Genomic DNA, 26,980 nt, shown 5'->3' on the forward strand with positions numbered 1-26,980 from the left:
ATAGTAGACATGCTGTGAAAAATTAATTCTATTTCCCATAATCCTATCCCACCCCCCCATTTATTCTATTCTTTTGACCCTGTCCCTCCTCAGAAGTACTTGCTTCTGATTACCCCCTTTCCCAATCTGCCTTCCTCTCTATCATCCTCCTACTCTCTTGTCCTTCCTCCCCCCATTTTCCTGTAAAGTAAGACAGATTTCCATACCCAATTGAGTGTGTATGTTATTCCCTCCTTAAGTCAAATTCTATGAGAATAAGATTTACTCATTCCTTCTCACCTTCCCCCATTTCCCCTCCACTGTAAGAGACTTTTCTTTTCTGGTTTTTTTTTTGTGAGATAATTTACCCTGTTGTACCTCTCCTTTTCTCCTTTTCCTAGTATAATCCTTTCTCATCCCTTAATTTTATTCTCCAGATATGACCCCTTCATTTTCAACTCACCTTGGGCCCTCTACCTATCTATCTATCTATATCTATGTATACGTACATACAATTTTTTTTTTCCCTCCAACTACCCTAATACTGACAAAGGTCTCATGAGTTACAAATATCATCTTTCCATGCAGGAATGTAAACAGTTCAACCTTAATAAGTCTCTTATGATTTCTCTTTCCTGTTTACCTCTTCATGTTCCACTTCAGTCTTGTATTTGAAAGTCAAATTTTCTATTCAGCTCTGGTCTTTTCATCAAGAATGCTTGAAAGTCCTCTATTTCACTGAATGAACATTTTTTCCCCTGAAGAATTATATTCAGTTTTGCTGGGTAGGTGATTCTTGGTTGTAATCCTATTTCCTTTGCCCTGCAGAATATTATATTCCATGCCCTACGGTCCCTTAATGTAGAAGCTGCTAAATTTTGTGTTGTCCTGATTGTGATTCCACAACACTTAAATTGTTTCTTTCTGGCTGCTTGCAATATTTTCTCCTTCACCTGGGAACTCTGGAATTTGGTGACAATATTCCTAGGAGTTTTCCTTTGGGGATCTCTTTCAGGAGGAGATTGGTGGATTCTTTCAATTTCTATTTCGCCCTCTGGTTCTAAAATATCAGGGCAGTTTTCCTTGATAATTTCTTGAAAGATGATGTCTAGGCTCTTTTTTTGGTCATGGCTTTCAGATAGTTAAACAATTTTTAACTTCTCTGTCTTGGATCTATTTTCCAGGTCAGTTGTTTTTCCAATGAGATACTTCACATTGTTTTCTAATTTTTCATTCTTTTGGATTTGTTTTACAGTGTCTTGATTTCTCATAAAGTCACTAGCTTCCAATTACTCTATTCTAATTTTTAAGGAAGTATTTTCTTCAGAAATCTTTTGGACTTCCTTTTCCATTTGGCCAATTTTGCTTTTTAGGACATTCTTCTCTTCATTGGCTTTTTGGACCTCTTTTGCCATTTGGGTTAGGCTATTTTTTTAAGGTGTTATTTTCTTCAGCATTTTTTGGGTCTCCTTTAGCAAGCTATTCACTTGTTTTTATGATTTTCTTGCAAAACTCTCAGTTTTTCCTCTACTTCTCTTACTTGCTTCTCAAAATCCCTTTTGAGCTCTTTCAAGGCCTGGGACTGATTTGTATTCTTCTTGGAGGCTTTGGATGTAGGAGCTTTGGCTTTGTTGTCTTCTTCTGGTTGTAAGTTTTCATGTTCTTTGACACCAAAGTAAGATAATGTAGTGTGACTCTTTTTGCGCTGCTTACTCATGATCCTGGCCAATTACTTGAGTTTTAAACTCTTTATTAAGGTAAGAGTCTGCTTCCAAAGTGGAGAATGTACTGTCCCAAGCTTCAGGCGTTTGTACAGCTGTTTTCAGAGATACTTCTAGGGACCTGAAAATTTTCAGTTCTTCCAAGGTGCTATGATAAGGGGTGAGGTGTTTTCTCTCCACCGCCACAACAAGTTCCACCACCCCAGCATTCCTCCTCGCCCTATTACTGCCCCTCAGAACTGTGACACGGATCCAAGCACTGGCAAAGCAAGAGATCCCTGCCTCAGCACCAGTGAAGAGATCCCTGCAATCTCCCTCTGATCAGCCATCAGATCCCCCCTCAGTCTGTGGGTGGGAAACTTAGGAGGCAGTCTCTGCTCTGGGGCCATGCTGGGGAATTGTGGCTGCGACCTAGCTTCTCTCTCACTGGAATCACAAACTTTTCCCACTGACCTTCTAAGTTGTCTTTGGCATTCATTGGTTGAGAATTCTGGAAATTGCCACAGCTGCCTGCGATTCAGTCCTCTGAGGCCTGCTCCATGTTTGCTGTGGCCTGTGCCCCATGCTGAACTGTGCTCCTCTCCCTTCCCAGAGCACTATACCTTTCCTATCAACTATCCAGGTTGTCTTGGGCTGGAAATTTGTTTCATTCTTTCTTTTTGTGGGTTCTGCTGCTTTAGAATTTGTTTAGAGTCAGTTTTTTTTTTTACAGGTACTTGGAGGGGTTTGGTGGAGAGCTCAAGAAAATCACTGCTTTCACTCCACCTTCTTGGCTCCACCCCCCTGATGATTTCTTGAAATTTGATATCTATGCCCTTTTTAAAATTATGACTTTCAGGAAGTTCAATAATTTTGAATGATCCCTCCTCCATCTGTTTTCCAAGTCAGTTATCTTTCTGATTAGATATTTCAAATTTTGTTATAATTTTTCAGTCTTTTTATTTTGCTTTAATATTTCTCAATGTTTCATGGTTGCATTGGCTTCTACCAGCCCATTTTTAAATTTTAAGAAATTGTTTTCTTCAGTGGTTTTGTCTTACATTTGGACCATTCTACTTTTTAAGAAATTATTTTCATCAGTGAAATTTGAACCTCTTTCTATTCTTTTGTCACTTCTGCTTTTCAAGGCATTCTTTTCTTCAGTGAGGTTTTGTAACTCTTTTACTATTTCACAAAATTGGTTTTTTAAGGTATCATTTTCTTCATTATTTTTGCACTTCTTTGACAAAGTTGTAAATTTATTGATTAATCCATTAATTAATTACTTAATTTTTACATTTTGAGTTCCAAGTTGTCTCTTTTCTTCCCAACTCCATTTAATGGAAGACCAACATGTGATATATATATATATATATATATATATATACATATACATATATATATATATATCACATATACACACACACATAAATATACATATGTATATATATGTATATGCATATGTGTGGAACTATAGAATACATACTTCCATACATTAGTTCTTTCTCTGGAGGTAGATAGCATTTTCCTTCATAAATCCTTCACAGTTAATATAAATGATCATATTACTCAGAATAGCTTAGTCATTCACCAGTACTCCTCAAATAAGGTTCTTTTTACTATATACAATGTTCTCTTGATTTTACACATTTCACTCTTCATTATTTCGTGTCTTTCCATGTTTTCCTAAAATCTTCCCACTCATCATTTCTTATAGCACAGTAGTATTTCATCACAATCATATACCACAACTTTTTTAGCCATTCCTCAATTATTGCATATCCCCTTAATTTCCAATTCTTTGCCACCACTAAGAGAGCTGCTATAAACATTTTGAAGCATATTGATGTTTTTCCTTTTTGCCTCATCACCTTGAGAGACATACCTAGTGGTGTTATCACAGAGCCAAAGGATATACACAATTTTACAATTCTTTGGCCATAATTCCAAATTTCTCTCAAAAATAATGGGATCAGTTCACAGTTTTATCAACAGTTTATTAGTGTCTCAGTTTTTCCACATCTCCACCATCACTTTTCAACCTTCCTTCTTTTATTTTAGACAATCTGATTTTCTAATGAAAACTGTCTGCCCATAACTGTTAACCATTTATCAATTTGGGAATGATTCAAATTCTTATAAATTTGACACAATTATCTATATAATTTAAATTATGAAAGATTTATCAAAAAACTGGCTGTGAATTCTCTCCAATTCTCTGCTTTTCTTTGCAATCTGGTCTACAGTGGATTTATTTTTACAAAACTTTTTTAATTTGTTGTAATGAAAATTATTCATTTTACATCCCACAATGCTCTCTATTATTTGTCTATTCATAAATTCTTCTCTTATTCATAATTTTGATTGGTAATATGTTCCATACTCCTCTAATTTTCTTATGATTTTTCCATTTGTGTCTAGGTTATGCATCTATGTTGACCTTATCTTGGTAAACAGTTTGTGATACTGATCTATACCTAGTTTCTTCCAGATTGTGTTCTGCTTTACCCAGCAACTTTTACCAAATAATGCATTCTTATTCTAAAAGCTTAGAATTTTGCATTTATCAAGCAGGAAGTTAATATACTCTTTTTTTTTTACTATATATGACATGCGTATGCTATTCCACTGACCCATCATTTCATTTCTTTTGTGATTTTTTTTTGGTGAGGCAATTGGGGTTAAGTGACTTGCCCAGGGTCACACAGCTAGTAAGTGTCATGTGTCTGAGAGTGGATTTCAACTTAGGTCCTTCTGACTCCAAGAGTAAAGCTCTATCCATTGCACCACCTAGCTGCCCCCACCACCATTTCATTTTGAGCCAATATCAGATGATATGGAAAATTACTGCCTTGTTTTATGGTTTAAGATCTGATACTACTGCACCTCCTTCCTTTACATTTTTTCATTAATTCATTTGATATTATTTAATTTTTGTTCTTCCAAATGAATTGTTATTTTTTATAGCTCAATAAAATTTTTGGTAGTTTTATTGAAATGGAATTGAATAAGTAGATTGATTTATGTAGAATTGTCATTTTGAGTATAGTGTCTCTGCCCAACCATAAACAATGTTTCTCCAATTATTTAAATCTGACATTATTTATATAGCACGCATTATAATTATATTAATATAGTTCCTGGGTTTTTCACAATAGGTATAGTCCAATGTACTTTATATTGTCTCTGTCTGTTTCAAATGAAACATCTCTTGCTATCTCTTCTAGCAGAGGTTTGTTGGTAATTGAAAAGCTGATGATTTATATTAGTTTATTTTATATCCTGCTACTTAGTCAAAATTAATAATTGTTTCAATTATTTTGAGATGAATGTCTAGGATTTTTTAAGAATTCCATCTTGTCATCTGCTATTGCTAACATTTATCGTACAATATTGAATAATAGTGATGATAATTGGCATCATTGCTTTTTTCTCATCTTTATTTTCACCTTTTCCCCCCAGTGTTGATTTTGGTTCACAGCAACCAGAAGAGTCAAAGAAAACTCAGTAAATAGTACTTTAGTTGCCTCAAACTCAAAATGAGAGTTTGCTCAATGGAGATAATGCTGGTAGCTTTATTTATCTCTTTTAGTCTTTCTTTATAATTTAAATGCTTCAGTAGAGACACAGATTTTTCACAAAAGTATATCATGAGAGATGGTCCAAATAGAAAGGGAACTCAGACCATTCCATGAGTGCATTCTTCCTCCCTAAAACAGCTGTGTCCCTCAGCATGCTACTGTGGTGGCCTTCCTAACTTTGCTGCTTCCAGTTTCTCTAGACTCAGAGCCTCTAGTTGCTAAGCTGTTTGCACTCTTTGTGGTGTCCCTACCTCTTTCCCAGAACACAAGAACTACTTGGGCCTTAATTATTCCTATGGTATTTGTGGGTTCAATGAATAACTACACTGGCTATTCATATGTCTTGGCATTTACATCTTCATGAACTGCAAAAAAAATTTCTATACCAGTTCCCTTGGTAAGCTTCTCACTCAGTGATTCAGTCAAACTACTCTGGCTCCTCCTCTAGTTACCATTTGTGAAGAAACAAACTCAAATAAGAACGGAGCCAGATCCCACTACTCTACATGTGGTATCCTCAATTATTACTTCACTTGGTCTTTAAAGACAGAAAGGGTCTCCACCTCAGCAATGTTACCAAAAAGTTTGAGTTACCAAAAGAGAAATTTGGCTACTATAGTGCTTGTTCATTGGTATGTATATCTGTGACAGGACAAATATGTGCCTAATTAGGAGACAGGGACAGAGACATAGAGACAAACAGAGAGACAGAGAAAAAGAGAAAGGAAAAGAGAGAGACAGAAAAACTGAGACAGAGAGACTGAGACAGAGAGAGATAAACAAAGATAGAGACAAAGTTTTAGTTAAGTGCTTACCATGTCTTCCAGTTGCCATGCAAAGTCTGGGGATACAAAGAAAAACAAGCGAAACAACTTTCACCTATGAAGAGGCAGTTTTCAGATAAAGAAATCAAAGTTATCTATAAGCATATAAAGAAATACTCTAAATCACTTTTGATTATGGAAATGCAAATTACAACAACTTTGAGTAACCACCTCACACCTATCAGATTGGCTAATATGACAGAAAAGGAAAATGATAAATGCTGGAGAAGATATGGGACAATTGGGACACTTACTCATTGTTGAACTAATCCAACCATTCTGGAGAGCAGTTTGGAACTTTGCCCAAAGTGTAACCAAATTGTGCATACCCTTTGACCCAGAAACACCAGAGAGATCTGAAAAAGGGAAAAGGATCCACATGTGCAATAATACGATTGCTTCCTTTCATGCCTCAGCCACCTGGAAGAGAGAATGTCTCTTCTCTCGTTTCAGAGATACAAACTTCTCCATTAATCTCAACCAACATCAGCAATAATAACACCAGGCCAGAATTTGGTTACTAATGGATTTTTTATAAGGGAGAGTAGGAAGAATAATGCCATAGAAATGAAAGGACAATAAACAGTGGAAGCAAGAACCAGGGAAACTTTCTTGGATAGGAATGAGCAAATAGTTATTTTTGCAGAATCACTTCCCCTTCCCTAATTCTTGGCTGTCATGTGAAAGAAAGAAAACTGGAGCTGGGATAAGTTGAGTTGTTAATAGGAGCTGCTCCCCATTAATGGAAGACAAGAAAAATAGGGAAGTGTCCTGACACTGTGCTTGTATTGTCTAACCAATAATCACTCTAAGATCTCCATGGATTCTTGAAAACTTAATATCTCTGATCATTGCATTTAGGAACAGCAGTAGAACAAAGTCTCACAAGAGAAAAAGCAATCATGCAAAGACTGAGTACACTCCTTAATACTACCCATCTGTGTGGCATGAAGTAGAGAATAAACTCTTGTCTTTTGGCTCCAGTTGATTAGAATGCTTCAACATATAGTCAAATTCAAAAGACATCACCAAACGGTGAACTCCAGAGTAGCATCTGCTTGAGTCTCTCCTCTCCATAGCAATGACTATCTCCATAGTCTGGGAACACCAGAATCCAGGACTATAAACCAGTAAACCAGTCCCATGGATTCAACCAGATTTAACTGTTCTCTCCTTTTTGTATGAATTTCCTCTGTTATAATTTCTAATAACCTCCTAATTGACTTCCCCTCATAAAATCTCTTCTCTACCATTAATTCTTTCACAGACTACCTGAACAATATTTTTATATACATGTCTAAACATATCTTCCCTTCTCCATTCAAAATCTGCTATTATCTCCTTGAACTCTGCTACAGCCTCAATAAAGTACATATTCCTTAGCCTGACATTCAAAGCCTATCACAACTGGGCACCTCCTTATACTTCCAATCCCATCTCATATCACTTCCCTCACCACATCAGCCAAACTAGACTATTGTTTTCCTTTTATACATTAATTCAATTAAATAATCATTTATTAAGCACCTACAATGTATAAAGCATCATGTTAGACATTGGAGATGTAAAGACAAATACATAAAAGTTTCTGCCCTGAAAGAGTGTACTTTTTACATATGAACACATAAGTGAATATTATAAGACTTATAAGTCAGGGATGTTGCCTAAATTTTATTCAAATAAAACATTAGCCTTGATATGTAACTGATTCCCATTAATCTAAATATGGGAACAAGACTAATCATTGCAGTGCTATTTCTACTTCATAGCTGAGATATAGTCTCTACATTTCTACCATTGAACCTCAGAACTGAATCAATACTCAGTACTTCATTTTAGGAAGAAGTAATTTTTAACATGCTTTCTAATACTGTCAACAATCTGAAATGAAGATCTTAGACAATGTGATATGGCACAAGTAAATTTTGGAGGGAAGACATGATTAATGGAAGGCTGACATTACTGGTATATTACATTTGGATGTTCTATTGGGGAAGAATGTTGGTGACATAAATTATTGAGATTTGGGTAAGAGGGGCAGGCAAGTCAGCAAGGGAAACTAACAAGGAAAAATATGGCTTTCCCAACTTTGCAATGTTGTCCAAATCTGACTTGTGTCTCAAAGGGAATAAATTACTGGTTTGAAGAAGCAGAAAATTTATTTAAGATCTCAGTGATTTTAATTATGTTACTTGCTCCAGGAAACTAACCAGACCTTCCTGATTTTCTTCAGTGCATCCTTCACATCCTTATTCCTCAGACTGTAAATCCAGGGGTTTAGCATAGGGATGATTATGGTATAGATCACTGAGGACACTTTCTGTTCAGTGATGTTGCTGGCTGATGCAGGCTGACAGTACATAAAAATGACAGAGCCATACAGGACAACCACAGATGCCAGGTGGGATCCACAGGTGCTGAAGGCTTTGGACCTGCCCTTATCAGAATGGATCTTGAGGATGCTGGAGAGGATAAAAGTATAAGAGATCAAGATAGGTAGAGTTGTTATCAATGAGTTGATCACAACATGAACTATCACCAAAAGCTCATTGATGTAGGTGCTAGAGCAAGAGAGCTTCAAAAGGAGAGAAATGTCACAAAAATAATGACTAATAACATTGTTTCCACAGAAGGACAGTCTGGCTAGACCACTTGTATGTGTAATGGCTCCAAAGACCCCCCCAGTATGCACTCCTACCACTAGCAAGAAGCAGATATTCTGGGACATGGCACTGTTATAGGTCAAGGGGCTACAAATAGCAACATAACAATCACAGTCCATGGCTGTCAGCATGTAGCAGTCAGCAATCCCAAAAGCACAGAAGAAAAAGAACTGGGTCAAGCACCCTGAGTAGGAAATTATGTTCTTCTCTGACACAAAGCTCACCAGCATTTTGGGAGTAATGACAGAGGAGTAGCAAAGATCAATAAAGGACAAGTTACTAATAAATTAGTACATGGGAGCGTGAAGCTGAGAACTGATCCTGATAAGAAGGAGTAATCCCACATTCCCCATCATGGCAATAATGTATATTTGAAGGAAGAATAAGAAGAGGGGGAGCTGCAGTTCTGGTTGGTCTGTTAAACCCATAAGGATAAAGTCTGTCACCATGGAATGATTCCCTGTATCCATTGTCCTTTGAAATTTGATGTGGGAATCTGTGGAATGGGAAAAAATAGTGTTATTAGACAGAGATGACTATTTCCCAATGTTTGCTGACGTAAGATCTCAGGAATGATGCAATTTCTTCTTGAACTCAGCAGCAGCAGCAGACACAAATACCCACATGTATTCATAAACTATTATTATAAACTTAGATAATAGCATCTAAATCTAAGATATGAAAACATTTCAAATATCCTATAGTTGAATCAATACCAAAACAATAAATTCTATCTACAATAAGAACAAGTTTGTTGAAATAAAGAGCTCTGTCTAGTTAAGAAATCTCACAAGATGAAGATAGAACAAAACAATGAATATAATATAAAATAAATTTAGTTTTCTGGATGATAGAATAATAAAATATTACCATAAACAAAGAAGAAAACCTGAAAATTCCTCAAATGGAAATATTTAAAAACAATGATAACAATTATGACAGATCTAGAGCAGAAATCAAAGAAAAAAATTTAATTATTCTTGAATTTCCTAAAATGAGAAAGAAAAGAATCTAATTTCTATATTTCAAAAAATATAAACTAAGTGATAGTTTGATCATATTCAATGTAGAATTATCCAAAATTCAACTTTTCAAGACATAAGAATAGCAAACTTCAAGAACATAATAACATAGAAATGCTAATAAAGCAGTTCAGACCAAAGGTACCATGAGTACGATGAATGCGGACACCCATAGAAAGAAAGAAATTTGTGCAAAATGAATTCAGTAAGAAGAATCAGTAAAACAATATACACAATTATCACAGCAATGTTTGAAAGACCAAACAAAATAATTGAAACTGATTGATGCAAAATTATCAAGTTTACCCCAAAGAAGAAATCTGAGAAAGTGTCTACTCATCTTCTTTGAATATGTAGGGGCTATAGGTATGGAATTAGGCTGGGTTTATTTTTAAGTTTTTAATTGTTTAATCAAGCTCTCCCTCTGTTTCTCTCTCTCATTTTTATGATGAGTGATGGCTCTTTGAGAAGGGTAGTAGGGACAGTAATCTTGCAAACTGTAGGTCATATAAAAACAAATATTATCAAGAAAATTTGTTATAAAAAATAAAGGTATCATATTTCAAAAAAGCCAGTTCAATTTTATAATATTTTCCCAGAAAATTGTGAAATCACAGAAAAAGTGGAAATTAAATATTTTTAGAGTTCCTCTCCATTCCACCACTTCTGAGAGCTGTACAGATGTGTGAAGTCATTGATGTGAAGGATTGCCAAGAACAAAGCAAATAAGTAATTAATCCATAAATTTTTTTACAATATTTCCTGGGGCACTATGAAATTGGGTAACTTCTCAGTCACAAATTTAATGTGTAGCACAAACAGGTTTGAACTTAGGTTTGCATGATTCCAAATCTGTTCCTCTATGTCACTGTGCCTCTCATTGTTATACTCATTGCTCCCATAAGAATAGAAGCTGATTACTATTTTCTCTTTTTTTTCTTTTTTTTTTGCTCTGATTCTTTTTTCACAACATGATTAATGTGGAAATATGTTTACTATTTTTGTACATGTACAGCCTGTATCAGATTGCATGCCATCTGGGGAGGGGGAGGTGAAGGAGAGAGAAAAAAATTTGGAATTCAAAATCTCATAAAAGTGAATGTTGCAAAGTAAAAAAATAAAGAATTTCAGCTCAAAAAAATAAATCTTCAAAAAAAGAATAGAAGCTGAAATGATCTCTTTTCTTGACTATTACAAAAGCCTATTATTGGTCTCTCCTCCTGATCTCTCTCTCTCCCCTCTAATGAATCCTTCATATCACATCCAGAATAAACTTTCTAAGTATAGACCTTCTCAGGTTGTTACTATTCTCAAATATCATCAGTGACTTTGGAGTGTATATTAAGCAAATTTTAAATACCACTGTCAATCAAGGTCATCCATAATTTGAGGCACTTGCCTATCCAAGTTCCCTGCTATGCATTCTAAAATTCATTCCTTCTTTTGCTCCTTCATTTGACAAAAAATTATTCATTAGCAAAAGAATACACAGTTGATATTATTGAAATTTATGTAAGATATAGTGTCTTAATTAAACAACAAGTTTTTATTAAGCTCCTACTATGTGCCAGGTACTGTATGTGATAGAAGTTGGAGATATAAGGGACAAAAAATGAAACAATCCTTTCTTGAAAAGGGCCAGTATTGTACCTCATAAGTTTCCAGTCCAGTAGGGGTGAAAGTCATTAAATAAACCCAGTTTCTTAGAAAGACCTTGGGTGAAGGGCCTAGATTTAAATACTAGTCCTACTAATTACCACCTGTGTGACATTTGACAATTAATTAGACTCTTAGAGCTTTAATTTCCTCATTTGTAAAAGACAGAGCTGGACAAGATGAACTCCAAATTTCTTTCCAGCTCTGAATTTATTATACAACAACCTAATGAAATAAAAAATAAAAAATTGATGTTTCTAAGATGATTTTTTCACTCTGACAACTTCTGATAGATGACTTTTAACACATTAGCATGAATATCTCAGCCCTCAGTTATCTCCTCTTAAGTAGATCATGTTGTACAAATACTGTCATAAACCTATCTAAGATCAACGAACTTCTCAAATCATCCCTCCCCTTTGTCATGTTAACACGTACATCTATACTTCAGAAAGGTGTAATTCCATCACTTTGGGTATCCCCTTCAGTGATCAACATTACAACTGTGAGAAATGAACATTTCTCTCTTATATTTAATAACTAATTATTGAATTAGTACCAGGGTTCTTTTTTTCCCCTTTTCTACTTCCTTGTCCAGAAACCTAGTAGCATGGGAAATCTCTCCTAAAGATTTGCCCAGGCCAAGATCTAGTCAAACAGTAAAAGAGGTTCCAATTTTGGGTTAATGGGTATATTCTTGCTCATTGGATTTGCTCATGCAGGTCTAGAGAAACATTGATTTCCCCTTTTGTCAGACAGGTGATATGGAAATGGATAAGTCTCTTGGATCATGATTTGAATGATCCAATCACATACTCCAAGACCCTCATTTTAATATAGCCCACCACCAATTCTGTTAACCAATCTGAGTTGATTGGTACCCATCAGTAACATATGCTCTTCAAAGGGCATATATAAGCCTACCACCATGAGGGGTCTTTGGTCTAAGAGAGAGGGCCAAATGACCATCCTTTTATTAATAAGTATGATGGCCTTATTAATAAAATTGTTAAATTACCCAGAAACTATGTCTTTCAGAGTTTTTTAATTGCCATACAGCCTCTTTTTAACTGAGACGTGTGGTGGGAAAGATATTCAACATCCTAAAGTGAAACATGCAGGTAGAATAACAAAATATCTTTTAATATTGCTTTTTATAAAATATAATATTTTAATATTTCTTTATTTCCTATTTCATTGAATATTTCTCCCTTCCTCAGAGTAATTCTCTTTGTATAGCTTTTGGAAATCTCTACTCTTTTGAGTATATTAAAAAGATGAAATGTCTCACTCAAGGAATATTAAGGAGGCCTTTGTCACTGGATAAAAGAGCATGTGTTAGGGTATAATTATATGCATATTGGAGTTGGGGCAGGTTTTGAAAGATGTTGAATATCAAAGAGAAAATTTTATATATGATTCTGGAAAACTGAAGTTGGGGCAGGTTATGAAAGACTTTGAATACCTAAGCCTTCTTTCAGCAAAAGACAAGATTTATTAGAACATCTACCATATTGGCCAGACTCTTCAGGAATCTGAACATTACTGAGTTATTGGCTAGATTATAAGAATCTCAGCCTTGAATACCAAAGAGAGAATTTTATATATTATTCTGGAAGTGATAAGGAGCCACAAGAGTTCATTGAGTTGTGGGTGATAGTTTTAGGAAAATTACCTTGACTTTGGGGTGGCGGATGAAATGGAGTGGAGATACTTGCAACAGGAAGACCAACTAAAGTACTATTGCAACAGTTTGGGTGTGAGATGATGAAGACCTACACCAGGGTGGTGAAAGAGAGAGAAGAGGGACATGTGTTAGATATTACAAAAGTTAAATTTACAGGCTTTGGCAAAATATTAGAAATAGAGATAAGAAAAAAATAGAAGGTTAAAGATGAAACCTATGTTGTGAGCATGGATGCCTAGAAAGATAGTGGTGCCCTTAAAAGAAGTTTTCTTTCCAGAAAAATAAATAGTTTGAAGGAAAGGTAATGAGTTAAGTTTTGGACATGTTGAGTTAAAGATGTCTATTGGATATTCAATAGAAAGTGTCGAATAGGCAATTGGAAAGCAGAGACTGAAGGTCAGCAGAAAAATTACGGCTAGATAAACAAATCTGAGAAAATTCAGAAAAAGGATGATTATTAAATTAATGGGAATTGAAGAGATTACCAAATGAAATAGCAGAGAGGAGTGCAAAGGTAGCAAATTATAAAAATAAAAAATAGGATTTATGGGCAACATTTTAGCCAAAAGTTTAGTGAATGATTTGGGGAAAATCTCCAGTGATGTCTACCACTATGAAGACTTTTGTCTTTTAAGAACCATCAGACCTGAGAAGTCTAAGGATTTCCTGAGAGAGTTGCAATGCAGACAATAGACTGAATGTAGGAGCTCTGAGATGACAATTCCACAAAAAAGCAAAAGAGTTAATGATATGTAGATCCTGGCTTTCTGGGGTGGCAAATTTTATCCTTAATTACATTTAGAAACAGCAGCAGAGGAAGACTTTGGGAGGACCTGGTCTGGAGGGAAGATTATCAATCTAAAAATATCTGTCCAAAGGGGAATTCCCTGCTTGAGGTTATCTCATGCACACATTGTCCTGTTGCATTACAACTCTGGCTCCTCTCTACGTTCTGTCTTCCACCGATACAATGTAAACTCCTTGAAGGCAAAGTACTAAAACTGACTATAAGTTTGTAGCTCTGTATTTCCATCACCAGTGCTTTGTATACCTTAAGCCCATTCCTTGGCTCATTGAAGTGTTTAACTTACTATTTTAATTCATTCTTTTGAACTCCTGGAGCTCACTGACTATCATTAATTGAAATGATAAAAGACATAGAATGTCACTTCTGCCAAGAGACCTTTCCTGAGTCAAATCTGTGGCAAGAACAAAGGGTAGGCTGAGAGAATTGAGGGAATTAGAACTGCAAGTGGCAGTAGGAATGGAGTGAACCACACTGACCCTGTTTTGTGACTCGATTCTGGAGCTAGCTCAGTTCTCTTTCTATTCATGATGGGTCTAGTCCAATTTCTGTCTTGTAAGAAAACTTTGTTGAATTGAGGGAATTGTGAGAGGACTTTGTTGCATTGTTTAAACCTAGTCTTGCATGGCTGGGAAGCTGGACCACTATTGCTTAGAGACCCTTAACTAAGGACCTAGGTTATGCTAACCAGAAACTGGGTCAGATCCAAAGATTGATGCAAGGAGTTTTCTCACAGTAATGCATCTCAAACAAGTCACATGTTTTATCTGAAAACTGGCTCCATGCTGATCAATCAGTTAGTTTCCATGTTCCTTTGATTGTTTACAGATTCCTGGGGAAAGTGAGATACCTCTTTTTGTGATTTCAGTGAATTGTGCCTGTTCACTCTCTCCCTCCCAATATAGAAAGTCCCTAATCTTGCCTCCAATTAGAAATTACATTACAGAATTGTGTATACTGGTTAATTGTTTTCTTTTCATTAATTGGTGCTATTTGATTCATTTTTTAATGTGTAAAAATTGGTCTCACTCCGTATTCTGGGTCTAGTGTCAAAGCTGATGAGGCCTTATCCTTGTTTGTTGATAAAACTGACATGCATTGCTCAATAAATCAATATACTTGGAAACTTGCATGTTTGTTTCCTCTTTCATCTTTTACCTGTAGCAAGGCAGTGATGGTCACGGAGAAGTATGTTTGTCTGTGATCCTGCCACACAAGACTCACTTAGTCCTAAGGAAAGGACAAGCAAGCATGCAAGTTCTCACCAAAGTGTGAATATTGTATCCACTGTTCCCCCCCTTGTGGTGGTTTTAAACCTTCAGAGTAACTTGTGTGCCTTGACATCTACAAAATAAACACTACCTTGCCATGGAGAGCTGGAATTTTGTCATTAAAAATTGGGCATATATAAAATCTAATATTATAAAGTACCCTTTATTATAGTAATTGCTTATTTTTCACTAGGTTCACATTGATGAAAAAAGAGGGTGGATGAAATAAGCAAGTGGGACAACTCTTTCTCTCCATCATCTAAGCATATACCAGGAAGGATAGAGAAATGGGTTTACTTCTAGTTTCATCTCACTAAGTTCAAACATATCATCAGTGTGTGTCTCAGAAATCCCTATACACTCTCCAGTTCAAAAGTACTTTTTAGTTCAAGTATATAAAATTTGGTTACTTGCCTTATTCTTGTCAGGAATAGAAGAGTCAGGGCACTGATGATGCTTTTCCTCTATCTCTTATAATATGAGAATAATTTGTAAAGGTTATTGACACAGCAATTGTCAATTGCCAGGATTTTGATGATAATGCTTCAAAGGTGGGAAATTTCAGAAAAAGTCGAGAATAAAATAAATAAAACAAAATAAAAATGATCTTTTTCAATAAACTACCAGGTTGAAGCATGTGAAACAACCACTTTTTCTCTGAGCTGCTTAGTTCTAGGTGAAGAAGGATTTTTATTTGTCCAATGAATATCTCAATGAAAATTTCTCCAAGAAAATGAATGAGAACAGCTTGTCCTTCTGTTTTTCTTCACTCCAGAGCTCGGTCTCCCTGAGAAAGAGGCAATTGCATGGAGTAGGTTTGTCTCTAATTAATGACATTCCCATGAGCATTTATGGTATCTAGAGAAGAACTGAACTCCTTTGTTGGTAGGGTGAACAGGAGTCATGGTTTAGTGTGGAGGTGAAGGTACCAGAGTCAGGAAAAAATCAGGGAATCTCCCTAGACATTTCTGTGGGGTGTTCTTTCAGCTCAGTATTCTCTTGATTTCCTTCACCTTAGGAACTGAGAGTGTTTTCCTACAGAGCATAGTATTACCTATTCCTTAAACACTCCCCTATTCTTTGCTTCATAATTAAGTTCAACTGTTTGGGTTTTCCTATCTTTTCTACTGTTATCATAAAATAAACCAAATATTTCTTTTTAGATAAACTTGTTCAATTAAATATGATTCAGTAAGTATTTATTAAGCATCAATCACGTATGATGACAATAGGGATAAAAAGAGGAAGGTAATAAGTTTTTTCTAGCACTCATTATGTCCCAGACAATGTGTTATGTGATTTTCAAATATTATCTTATTTAACCTTCACAATAATTCTGTGACTTAGGTGTTGTCATTATTTCTGTTTTACAGTTGAAGAAGCTGAAAGGGGCAGAAGTTAAGAGGTTGAATACCCAGGTCACACAGCTAGTGTCTGAGTCCAAATTTTATGTTAGGTCCTCCTGATTTCAGACCCTGCACTCTATTCACCGCCCCCGCCCCAGCTGCATGAAGACAAAAACAAAATAAGCTTTGCCTTCAAGGAGTTTATTTCCTACTAAGGAAAAAGTATATGGCCATAGGTAAATATAAAATAATCCACAGAGGGGAAGAATACGGTGATGTGGATCTTTGTATGTCATTCAATTGAGCTTAATTCAACAAGCATTTCTTAAGGGCTTAATATGTGTAGTGTTCAGTATTATGCACTAGGGGAGCTAATCAAATTACTCTTTGGCTCCAATTGATTTATTTTAATGATTCTTGTTAAAAGAGAAGAATAATGAAGAAGTCTTTAGAGTTTTTTTGAACAAAGTCAAATAACTTAGAATTATTGCAATAAAATCAGAGAACTGGAAAGGTTCATAAAAGTGATCTTGTTCAACCCTCCAAAGTCATGACTACAGTCACCATAATCCTTATATGAGAACAGAACCTTGAAGTAATTTAAAGTATAATACACAAGTTCAACTGGGAATAAGGAAGGATGAGGGCACAAGTATGGAATGGGTGATTTTATGCACCTGGAGGCAGCCTGTGGAAGATAGACACTGACATCAGTAGTGACAGAAAACAAAAGGCTTCTATTTCCCTTTATCACAATGTAGTCCAAGGTAAAACCTTGTAGTTGTCCTTTGTTCTGAAAGAGGGTCAAAAATGACATCACTTTATTAGTATCAAGTTACAGTACATTGGACTCTGGTTGATCAGAACAATATGAGCTCAGAATGCTCTACCATATATCTGACACAAATAGTCCCTGTGAAGATTTGGGTTAGATTCTCTAAATTTGCACATCTTGCATTTGTTTTGAACTACTTCAATTCTGCTTTGCTCAGAGATTGCAGTATCTTCTCCAATCACTGCAACCATCCTGGGCAGTCTTGTTCCAGTGTCTCCCATGTCACACAATCAGTTCCAAAGATCTTCAGAGAGACCTTGAGAGTGTCCCTATACTGCTTCTTCTGACCACCATGTGACTGCCCTGGGTGAGTTCTCCACAAAATAACCTTTTGGAAAGTGTATGTTTGGCATTTGAACAATGTGGCCAGACTATCATAGTTGGGCTCTGTGTAGTAGAGTTTGAAAGCTTGCTAGTTTAGTTTGAGAAAAGGCCTCGGTGTCTGGTATATTATCCTGCTAGGTGATCTTTGAAATCTTTCTAAGACAATTCAAATGGAAGTGATTCAGTTTTCTGGCATGGCATTGGTACATTGGTCCGGTTTCACAGGCATACAACAATGAGGTCAGCACAAGGCTTTGTTGACCTTAAGTTTGGTGGTCAGTCTAATGCCTCTTCTCTCCCACACTTTTCCTTTGGAGCCACCCAAACAGTGAGCTAGCTTTGGCAATGCTTGCATCAACCTCTATCAATGTGGGCATCCCTAGAAAATATATTGCTAAAGTGAACTTATCCACAGCATTCAAAACTTCCTCATTTCCTGTAAGTAATGGTTCCATATAAGGATGGTGTAGTTCTGGCTGATGGAGCACCTGTGTTTTCTTAGTATTAATTGTTAGGCCAAAATTAGCACAAGCAGCAGAGGATCAATCCACACTTTATTGCATCTCAGCTTCAGAGGCTGCATTGAGTGTACAATCATCTGCAAACAAAAAAATGCACCAAAACTCTCTCTATTTTGGTCTTGGCTTTTAGCTTTTTCAAATTGAAGAATTTACCATAAGTAATGTGCCATTCCTACATCTTGCTAGTCTTCTGTCATTACACCCAAAACTTTGGAGAACTTTGTTTCAGAAAATAATATTATCTCCTATCCAGTTCTTTTTCTTTCTCTTCTTGAGATTGCTTAGTTTTACTTGTACACATCTATGGCCTATGACCATTATGTTCCCATCTATAGACCCCTGCCCTATAATGTCAACATGATGTCATGGGTCTGCTCCCTGCTGGAGGCAGGTGTGTACACAACATGGGGTGGGGGTGCATTGTGGCCATTGTTCATACAACTTAATTATCCATCAGTACTTCTGTGATGTTCTCCCCCTTCTGAGGCTCTCCTGCTCCATCACCTAAATCAATGAATTTTTGGTGATGATTGCTGATGGAATTAATTTGTTGGCCACAACTCTGCCTATCTTAATCTTATACCATTTCATTCTTCTGAGCATCTCTTTACACATTTCTACAAAGGGCTGTTATAAAGCCTTCAGCATCTGTGGCTCCCATCTGGCAGCTGTTTCTGTTTTCTATGGTTCCATCACCATTGTATATTATATATCAGTTTCTGACAATGGCTAAGAAGAACGTAAGCTCAGTGTTTTATACCACAGTGATCCTTGTTCTGAAAACCTTGATCTGTAGCATAAGTTAAAAGGATGTGAAAGAAGCACTAAGGAAAGTAATGAAGGACAGAATGCTTTCAAGGTCCACATAGGAACTAGTAAATCTAAACATCAAAAGAATATTGACTCTTCTTTCTATTTCATCCTAGATATTCTTTTTTTTTTTTGGTGAGGCAATTGGGGTTAAGTGACTTGCCCAGGGTCACACAGCTAGTAAGTGTCAAGTGTCAGGTCTGAGACCAGATTTGAATTCAGGTTCTCCTGACTCCAGGCCCAGTGCTCTATCCACTGCACCACCTAGCTGCCTCCCCCCATCCTATATATTAGAAATTCCCCTCCAGACAAAGTCTCTCTGAGGGGTGTAGTGCATGTTCAGAGAAGACTAGTACCTCTGGTGTAAGGGCTGCTGAGCCCTTTTCATGGCAGTTTCCTGACAAATGCCAAAGACAACATAGAAGGTAAGTGGGAAATGTCTGTAGGATCTGGATGAGAGAGGAATACAGTCCACCCCTGGCTGTAGTGCAGCCCTAGGGTGGCAGTCACAGTGGCAGCAGTTGCTTCCTGAGCTCTTGGCCCACAGATTCTGGGGGGATTGAGCAGCTGATTAGAGAAGGATTGCAGGGATCTCTTTGTTGCCACTGAGGTAGGATTCTCTTGCTTTGCTGGTGCTTGGATTTGGGTCACAGTCCTGGGTGGAAATCCTGGGGCGAGGAGGAGTGCTTGTGTGGTGGAGCTGTGGTGGTAGAGATGGAATCCTCCTCACAGTTCCAAGGCAGAAAAGAATGCTTGGGGTCACTAATAGACCAGAGCACAGGCCAGGAAAGGAGTAGACACTTTGCCTTTGATCATAGCACCTTGGAAGAACTGAAAATTTACTGGTCCCTAGAAGTATCTCTGAAAGCAGTTGCACAAAGTCCCTGAAGCTTGGGACAGTACAATCTCCACACTGGAAGCAGAGCCCTATCTTAACCAAGAGTTAAAGAGTTAAGTAATTGGCTGGGAACATGGGTAAAACAGAGGCCAAAACTCAAACCATAGAATCTTACTTTGGTGACAAAGAAGATCAAAATCTACAATCAGCAGACAACAAAGCCAAAATTCCTACATCCAAACCTTCCTAGAAAAATATGATTTGGTTTCAGGTCATGGAAGAGGTCAAAAAGGATTTTGAAAATCAAGTAGAAGTAGAGGAAAAATTTGGGAGAGAAATGAGAGTGATGCAAGAAAATCATGAAAAGCAAGTCAACAACTTGCTAAAGGAGACCCCAAAAAATACTGAAGAAAATAATACCTTAAAAAATAGACTAACTTAAATGGCAGAAGAGGTCCAAAAAGACAATGAGGACAAGAGTGTCTTAAAAATCAAAATTGGTCAAATAGAGAAGGAGGTCCAAAAGATCACAGAAGAATACAATACCATAAAATTAGAATGGAGCAAATGGAAGCTAATGACTCTATGAGAAATCAAGAAATTATAAAACAAAACCAAAATAATAAAAAAATATAAGACAATGTGAAATATCTCATTGGAAAAACAACTGACCTGGAAAATAGGAGAGATAATTTAAAAATTATTGGACTACTTGAAAACTATGATCAAAAAAGAGCCTAGACATCATCTTTCAAGAAATTATGAAGGAAAACTGCCCTGATATTCTAGAACTAGATGGGAAAATAGAAATTGGAAGAATCCACCTACTATTTCCTGAAAGAGATCCCAAAAGGAAAACTCCTAGGAATATTATAGGTAAATTCCAGAGTTCCCAGATTAAGGAGAAAATATTGCAAGCAGCCAGAAAAAATGAATTCAAGCATTGTGGAAGCACAATCAGGATAACACTGGATTTAGCAGCTTCTACATTAAGGGACCGCAGGGCTTGGAATATGATATTCTGGAGGTCAAAAGAGCTAGGATTAAAACCAAGAATCACCTATCCAGCAAAACTGAGTAAAATGCTCGGGGGGGGGGGGGAATGGAAATTAAATGAAATTGAGGACTTTCAAGCATTCCTTGATGAAAAGACCAGAGCTGAATAGAAATTTTGATTTTCAGATCAAGACTCAAGAGAAGCATGAAAAGGTAAACAAGAAAGAGAAATCATAAAGGACTTATTAAAGTTGAACTGTTTATATTCCTAAGTGGAAAGATGATATTTGTAACTCATGAGACCTTTCTCAGTACTAAGATAGATGGAGGTAAATATATATATATATATATATATATATATATATGTATATATGTGTGTGTGTGTGTGTGTGTGTGTGTGTATGTGTGTGTAGACAGAAGGCACAGGGTGAGTTGAATATGAAGGGATGCTATCTAAAAAAATAAAATTAAGAGGTGAGATAGGATTGTAGTGAGAGGAGAAAGAGAGAGGTAGAATGGGGTAAATTATCTCATAAATGAGGCAAGAAAAGTTTTTACACTGGAGTTGAAGAGGGGGGAGGAGAGAGGAAATGAGTGAATTTTACTCTCATTATATTTTGTTTAAGGAGGGAATAACATACACACTCAATTTAGGTATGGAAATATGTCTCACAGGTACAGGAATATAGGGGAGAAGGGGATAAGAGAGGGGGCCATGATAAAAGAGAGGACAGATTAGGGGAGGGGGTAATCAGAAGCAAACACTTTTGAGGAGGGACAGGGTCAAAGGAGAGAATAGAATAAATGGGAGGAGGGATAGGATGGAGGGAAATATAGTTAGTTTTTCACAACGTGGCTACTATGGAAGTGTTTTGCATGACTATACATGTATAACCTGTATCTAGTTGCTTGTCTTCTCAGTGACGGTGATCTGGGAGGGAAGGAGGGGGATAATTTGGAACTCAAAGTTTTAAAAACAAATGTTAAAAATTGTTTTTACATGCAACTGGGAACTAAGATATGCAGGCAAAAGGGTATGGAAATCTATTTTGCCCTACAGGAAAATAGAAGAAGAGGGGTTAAGAGAAAGAGAGTGGTGATAGAAGGGAGGGCAGATTGGGGGAAGGGGTATTTAGAATTCATGCTCTCTTGTTGTGGAGGGTGGGGAGAGATGGGGAGAAAATTTGGAACTCAAAATCTTGTGAAAGTGAATGTTGAAAACTAAAAATAAATAAATTAATTTAAAAATTAAAAAACAAATTGTCAGGTATCTTCCCATATTCCATAGGCTACTGCCAGAACCTCAGCCCTTATGGTGGCTGGTTGTGGGATTTCTAAGATCCATGATATGGTAACATTAAAGACTGAGAGAAGTTGAATGCCAGGATATAGGTATCTCCAGTTCAAGAAGATGTGTTCAAGTTTAAAATGTAATCACATGTTCATATAGTGATTACATTTGCAAACTGATTGTGACTCAATTCTGGATTTATCTCAGTTTTCTTTCTATTCAGTTATGGGTCTACTGACTCTAGTTCCAACTAATGTCTTATGAGAAAACTTTTTTCAATTATGGTAATTGCGAGAAACCTTTATTGCATTGTTTAAACCTAACCCTGCATAACTAGAAAGATAGACCACTTCTACTTGTTGTTTAGAAACCCTTAAACAAGGACCTAAGTTATATTGAACAAAAACTCAGTCAGATCTGAAGATGGTTGCAAGGAGTTTTCTCAAAATTATATATCTCAAGCAATCTATATGTCTTACCTGAAAACTGGCCCCAAACCGATTAATCAGTTACTGTTTCCATGTTATTTTGATTAAATACAGATATTTGGGAGGAGGAATGTGACACATCTTTTCCTGATTTTAGGGAATTGCATCTGCTCCCTCTCCCCACTCCCTAGTCTCCAAAGTCATTCATCCCCCTGTCAACTCACAAAGCCCCTAATCATTTCTCCAATTAGAAATCAGATTTCTTAATCTTCTATTTTGGTTTACATCCTATTAGTTGTCTTCTTTTAATGCATAAAAATCTATCTCCCCCTGTATTTGGGGTCCAGTGCCAAGGTGAGAAGGCCTGGTCCCAATTTGTTATACAAGTAACATGTGTTGTTTAATAAATCAGTGTGCTTAGAAACTTGAAACAAAAGAATACAAGTCATTCCCCAATTGGTAAGTGGTCAAAGGATGATGACAAACTGTTATTGAAAAATTAAAACTACCTATAGTCCTATAAAAAAAATGCTCCAAATCACTATTCATTAGAGAAATGCAAATTAAAATGACCCTGAAGTGCCACCTCACACCTATCAGACTGGCTAATATGAAAGAAAAAATGATAAATGTTAGAAGAGATTTGGGAAAATTGGGATGCATACACTGTTGGAGAAATTGTGAGCTGATCCAACCATTCTGGAGAGAAATTTGGAATTATATTCAAGGGCTATCAAATTGTGAATACCCTTTGATTCATCAATACTACTACTAAGTCTGTGATCCAAAGATATTTTTAAAAAGGAAAAAAGAATTTATTCATAGAAAAATATTTATAGCAACTCTTTTTTGTGGTGGCAAAGTATTAGAAATTGAGGGGAAGTCCATCAATTGGGGAATGGCAAAACAAGATGTGGTATATGATTGTGATGGAATACTATTATGATATATAAATGATGAACAGTATGCCCTCAGAAAAACATAGAAAGACTTACAAGAACTGATACAAAGTGAAATGAACAAAACCAGGACAATATTGTACACAGTAACAGCAATACTGTACGATGATCAACTGTGAACAACTTAGCAATTTTCAGTAATACAATCATCCAAGACAATTCCAAATTACTTATAATGAAAAATACTTTCCACACCAGAGAAAGAATTGTTGGCATCTAAATGCAGAGTGAAGCATACTATTTTTCACTTTTTTTTCATCTGTCATTCCCGTATGAGAATTTTAATTGATTTACAATATGCTGAAAAACTGATGGGATCTCTTTACTTATCTGAATACTTTGAAGACTGGAGAAGTCTCTGGTCTGATTAGATTTTGAGAAGATTAAAAACTTAGGAAAGGATCTTGTTGTCTTCTTAAAGCTAAAAGATTGCCGTATTATATGTGTAATATAGTGGTGGGGAACCTGTGGTCCTGAGGCCACATTTGGCCATCTGGGTCCTTGGATGTAATTTTTTGACTGAGTCTAAGATCTGCAGAAGAAATCATTTCATTAAGGGGATTTTTTCCATGAAGTTTGGATTCAGTCAAAGAGCTGAACACGGGGACCTAGAGGGCCACAGGTTCCCCACCCGGGGTGCAGTATGTTACAGTATACAAAATATATTCACGTAGCTCATTTGATCCCCTCTGAAGTTGGCAGGGCAGGGATTTTAATCCTCATTTTACATTAAGAACATTGAAGATAAGGGACATGATATTTTTCTTTCAAGGTCATATTACTAAAAAGTGGCACAATCTGGACAAGATCCTAGTGCAGATCTCTCTGCAATACACTCTGCTAATAAACGCCAGAGAAGAAAATGTTTCCTGATTCTGAGATTGCCAGGTTTAAAACAGGAGAAAATAGTTTTTATTTGCTGTTTGAAGGTGTTCAGGCTTTAACCAGATGACTAAAGATATCATAAGACTTCTTCAAAATGTAGGTATGGGTTCTAGGGAGAAAAGTCAATTATACAGTATGCATATATACCCTTGATTATGACTTCTCCAATTGGAAATTTGGATTATTATGAGGAGAGTCAATTCTTTGTTCCTCTGTGGTAAGTATTATGAATTATTTAGTCATAGAGGCAGGGAAAAATGAATTCTTCAAGGTAATGGTTCTGGTTACTATGGTAAACAGTAGTTTGGGGATCAAAATGACAACATCACATTTATCCTAGGGTTCCTCACCTTCTTAATCTACCATCATGGTCTTTTTGACCCTTAATCAGAAACTAGAAAATCACAAACACTTGGAACATAGTGTCTTCTACTTCTTTCCCCTCCATCCTTTCAACTTGTGATTAAAGGCAGTGAAATTGCTCCACTTCTCCATCAACACCCTTTGGAAAGCTATTAAAAGAAGACTCTCACAACATTCCCTTTATTTTTTTACATTTAATTTTAATTTTATTTTTCTAAATCACATATAAACAAAAAATTTTAACATGTATTTAAAAACTTTTTGAGTTCATTATTTTCTTCTTTCCTCACAGCCCCACTTATTGACAAGGCAAGCAATTTGATATAAAATATAAATGTAAAGTCATACAAAATATTTTAATGTTAGCCATGTTGCAAAAGAAAATTCAAAACAAATACAAAAAAAATAATAAAAAAGTTTTAAAGAAGTATATGTCAATCTACATTCAGACTCCCTCAGTTCTTTCTCTGGAGGTAGATAGAATTTTTCTTCATAAATCTTTTGTGAATTATCTTAGAAAATTGTATTACTGAGACTAGCTAAGTCATTTACAGTTGATCATTGTTCAATATTGCTGTTTTAAAATATAATATCTTATTTTAGCAAATTATGTGTAAAATCAATTTTTAACATTCAGGGTTTTTTTTATGCTTTGAGTTTCAAATTCTATCCTTCCCTAGCTCCTGTACTGACTCCCTGACACAGTAAGCAATTAGTTATACATATGCAATAATGCAAAACATATTTCCATGATAGTCATTTTGTGGAAGAAAACTGAAACCAGAAAAAATGAAAGAAGGAAAGAAAGAAGAAAAGAAAGACAGAAAGAAAAAGAAAAAAGAAAGAAAGAAAGATAGAAAGAAATAAAGGAGGAAAGAAAGAAGGAAATGAAAATCATATGCTTTGGCCTGTATTCTAAAGCCATTAGTTCTCTCTCTGGAGGTTGGTAGCTTTTTTCATCATGAGTCTTTTAGGATAGTCTTCAATCATTACATTGCTGAGAATAGCTATGCTATTCACAGTTGTTCAACATACAACATTGCTATTACTGTGTACAGTGTTCTCCTGGTTCTGTTCACTTCACTCTGCAGCAGTGTGTATAAGTCTTTCCAGGTTTTTAAGAAATCATCCTGCTTATCACTACTTATAACACAATAATATTCCATTACAATCCTATAAACACCACAACTTGTTCAGCTATCCCTCAATTTATGGACATACCCTCAATTTCCCATTTTTGTCTCCACAAAAATAGCTGTTATAAGTATTTTTGTACAAATTCTTTCTTTCCTTTTAAAAATTTCTTTGGGATACAGCCCTAGTAGTGGTTTTGCTGGATTCAAAGTGTATGTAGGCACAGTTTTATAGCACTCTGGATATAGTTCCAAATTGCTCTCCAGAATGATTAGATCAGTTCACAACTCCTCAACAGTATGTTAGTGTCTCAGTTTTCTCACATCACCTCCAACATTTGTCATTTTTCTTCTCTGTCATATGAACCAATCTGATAGATGTGAGATGGTACCTCAGAGTTACCTTAATTGGCATTACTCTAACCAAGTAATTTAGAACATTTTATATAACTATAGATATCTCTGATTTCTTCTTTTGAAAACTGCCTGTTCATATTCTTTTAGTATTTATCAATTGGAAAATTACTTGCATGTTTATAAATTTGACCCAGTTCTCTATATATGTGGTAAATGAGGCCTTTAATAGCTCAACTTGCTGTAAAAGTTATTTTCCGGTTTCCTGCTTTCCTTCAAATCTTGGTTGCATTGGTTTTGTTCGTGCAAAAACATTTCAAATTAATGTAATCAAAATTATCCATTTTACATCCTGTAATGTTCTCTATTTCTTGTTTTGTCATAAAAATTTCCCTTATCTGACAAGTAAAATATTTCACGTTCCCTAATTTGTTTATGATTATCACCCTTTATGTCTAAATAATGTACTTATTTTGAACTCATCAATATTGGGTAAAATACCTAATATACCAATGTATATGATTTGAGATGTTGGTCCTGCTAAACTGTTACCCAGTTTTCCCAGAAAGTTTTGTCAAATAGTGATTTATTATACCAATATCCTAATTTTTGGGGTTTGTCAAATGCTAGAGAAGTGTTGTCATTACTACTATATACTGTGTATCTGTTCTATTTCACATATCCATTACTTTATTTCATAGACAATACC

General features: G+C 35.9%; 2 pseudogenes; one reads left to right on the top strand and one right to left on the bottom strand.

Moving 5' to 3' along the window:
- Window positions 1–8,272: 8,272 nt before the first annotated feature.
- LOC114042098 lies at window positions 8,273–9,232 on the bottom strand (annotated as a pseudogene).
- A 90-nt stretch (window positions 9,233–9,322) lies between these two features.
- LOC114042099 lies at window positions 9,323–19,020 on the top strand (annotated as a pseudogene).
- The last annotated feature ends 7,960 nt before the right edge of the window (window positions 19,021–26,980 follow it).

The sequence above is a fragment of the Vombatus ursinus genome, unplaced genomic scaffold, assembly GCF_900497805.2.
Source record: "Vombatus ursinus unplaced genomic scaffold, bare-nosed wombat genome assembly UNPS02014258.1, whole genome shotgun sequence".
Classification (NCBI taxonomy): Eukaryota; Metazoa; Chordata; class Mammalia; order Diprotodontia; family Vombatidae; genus Vombatus; species Vombatus ursinus.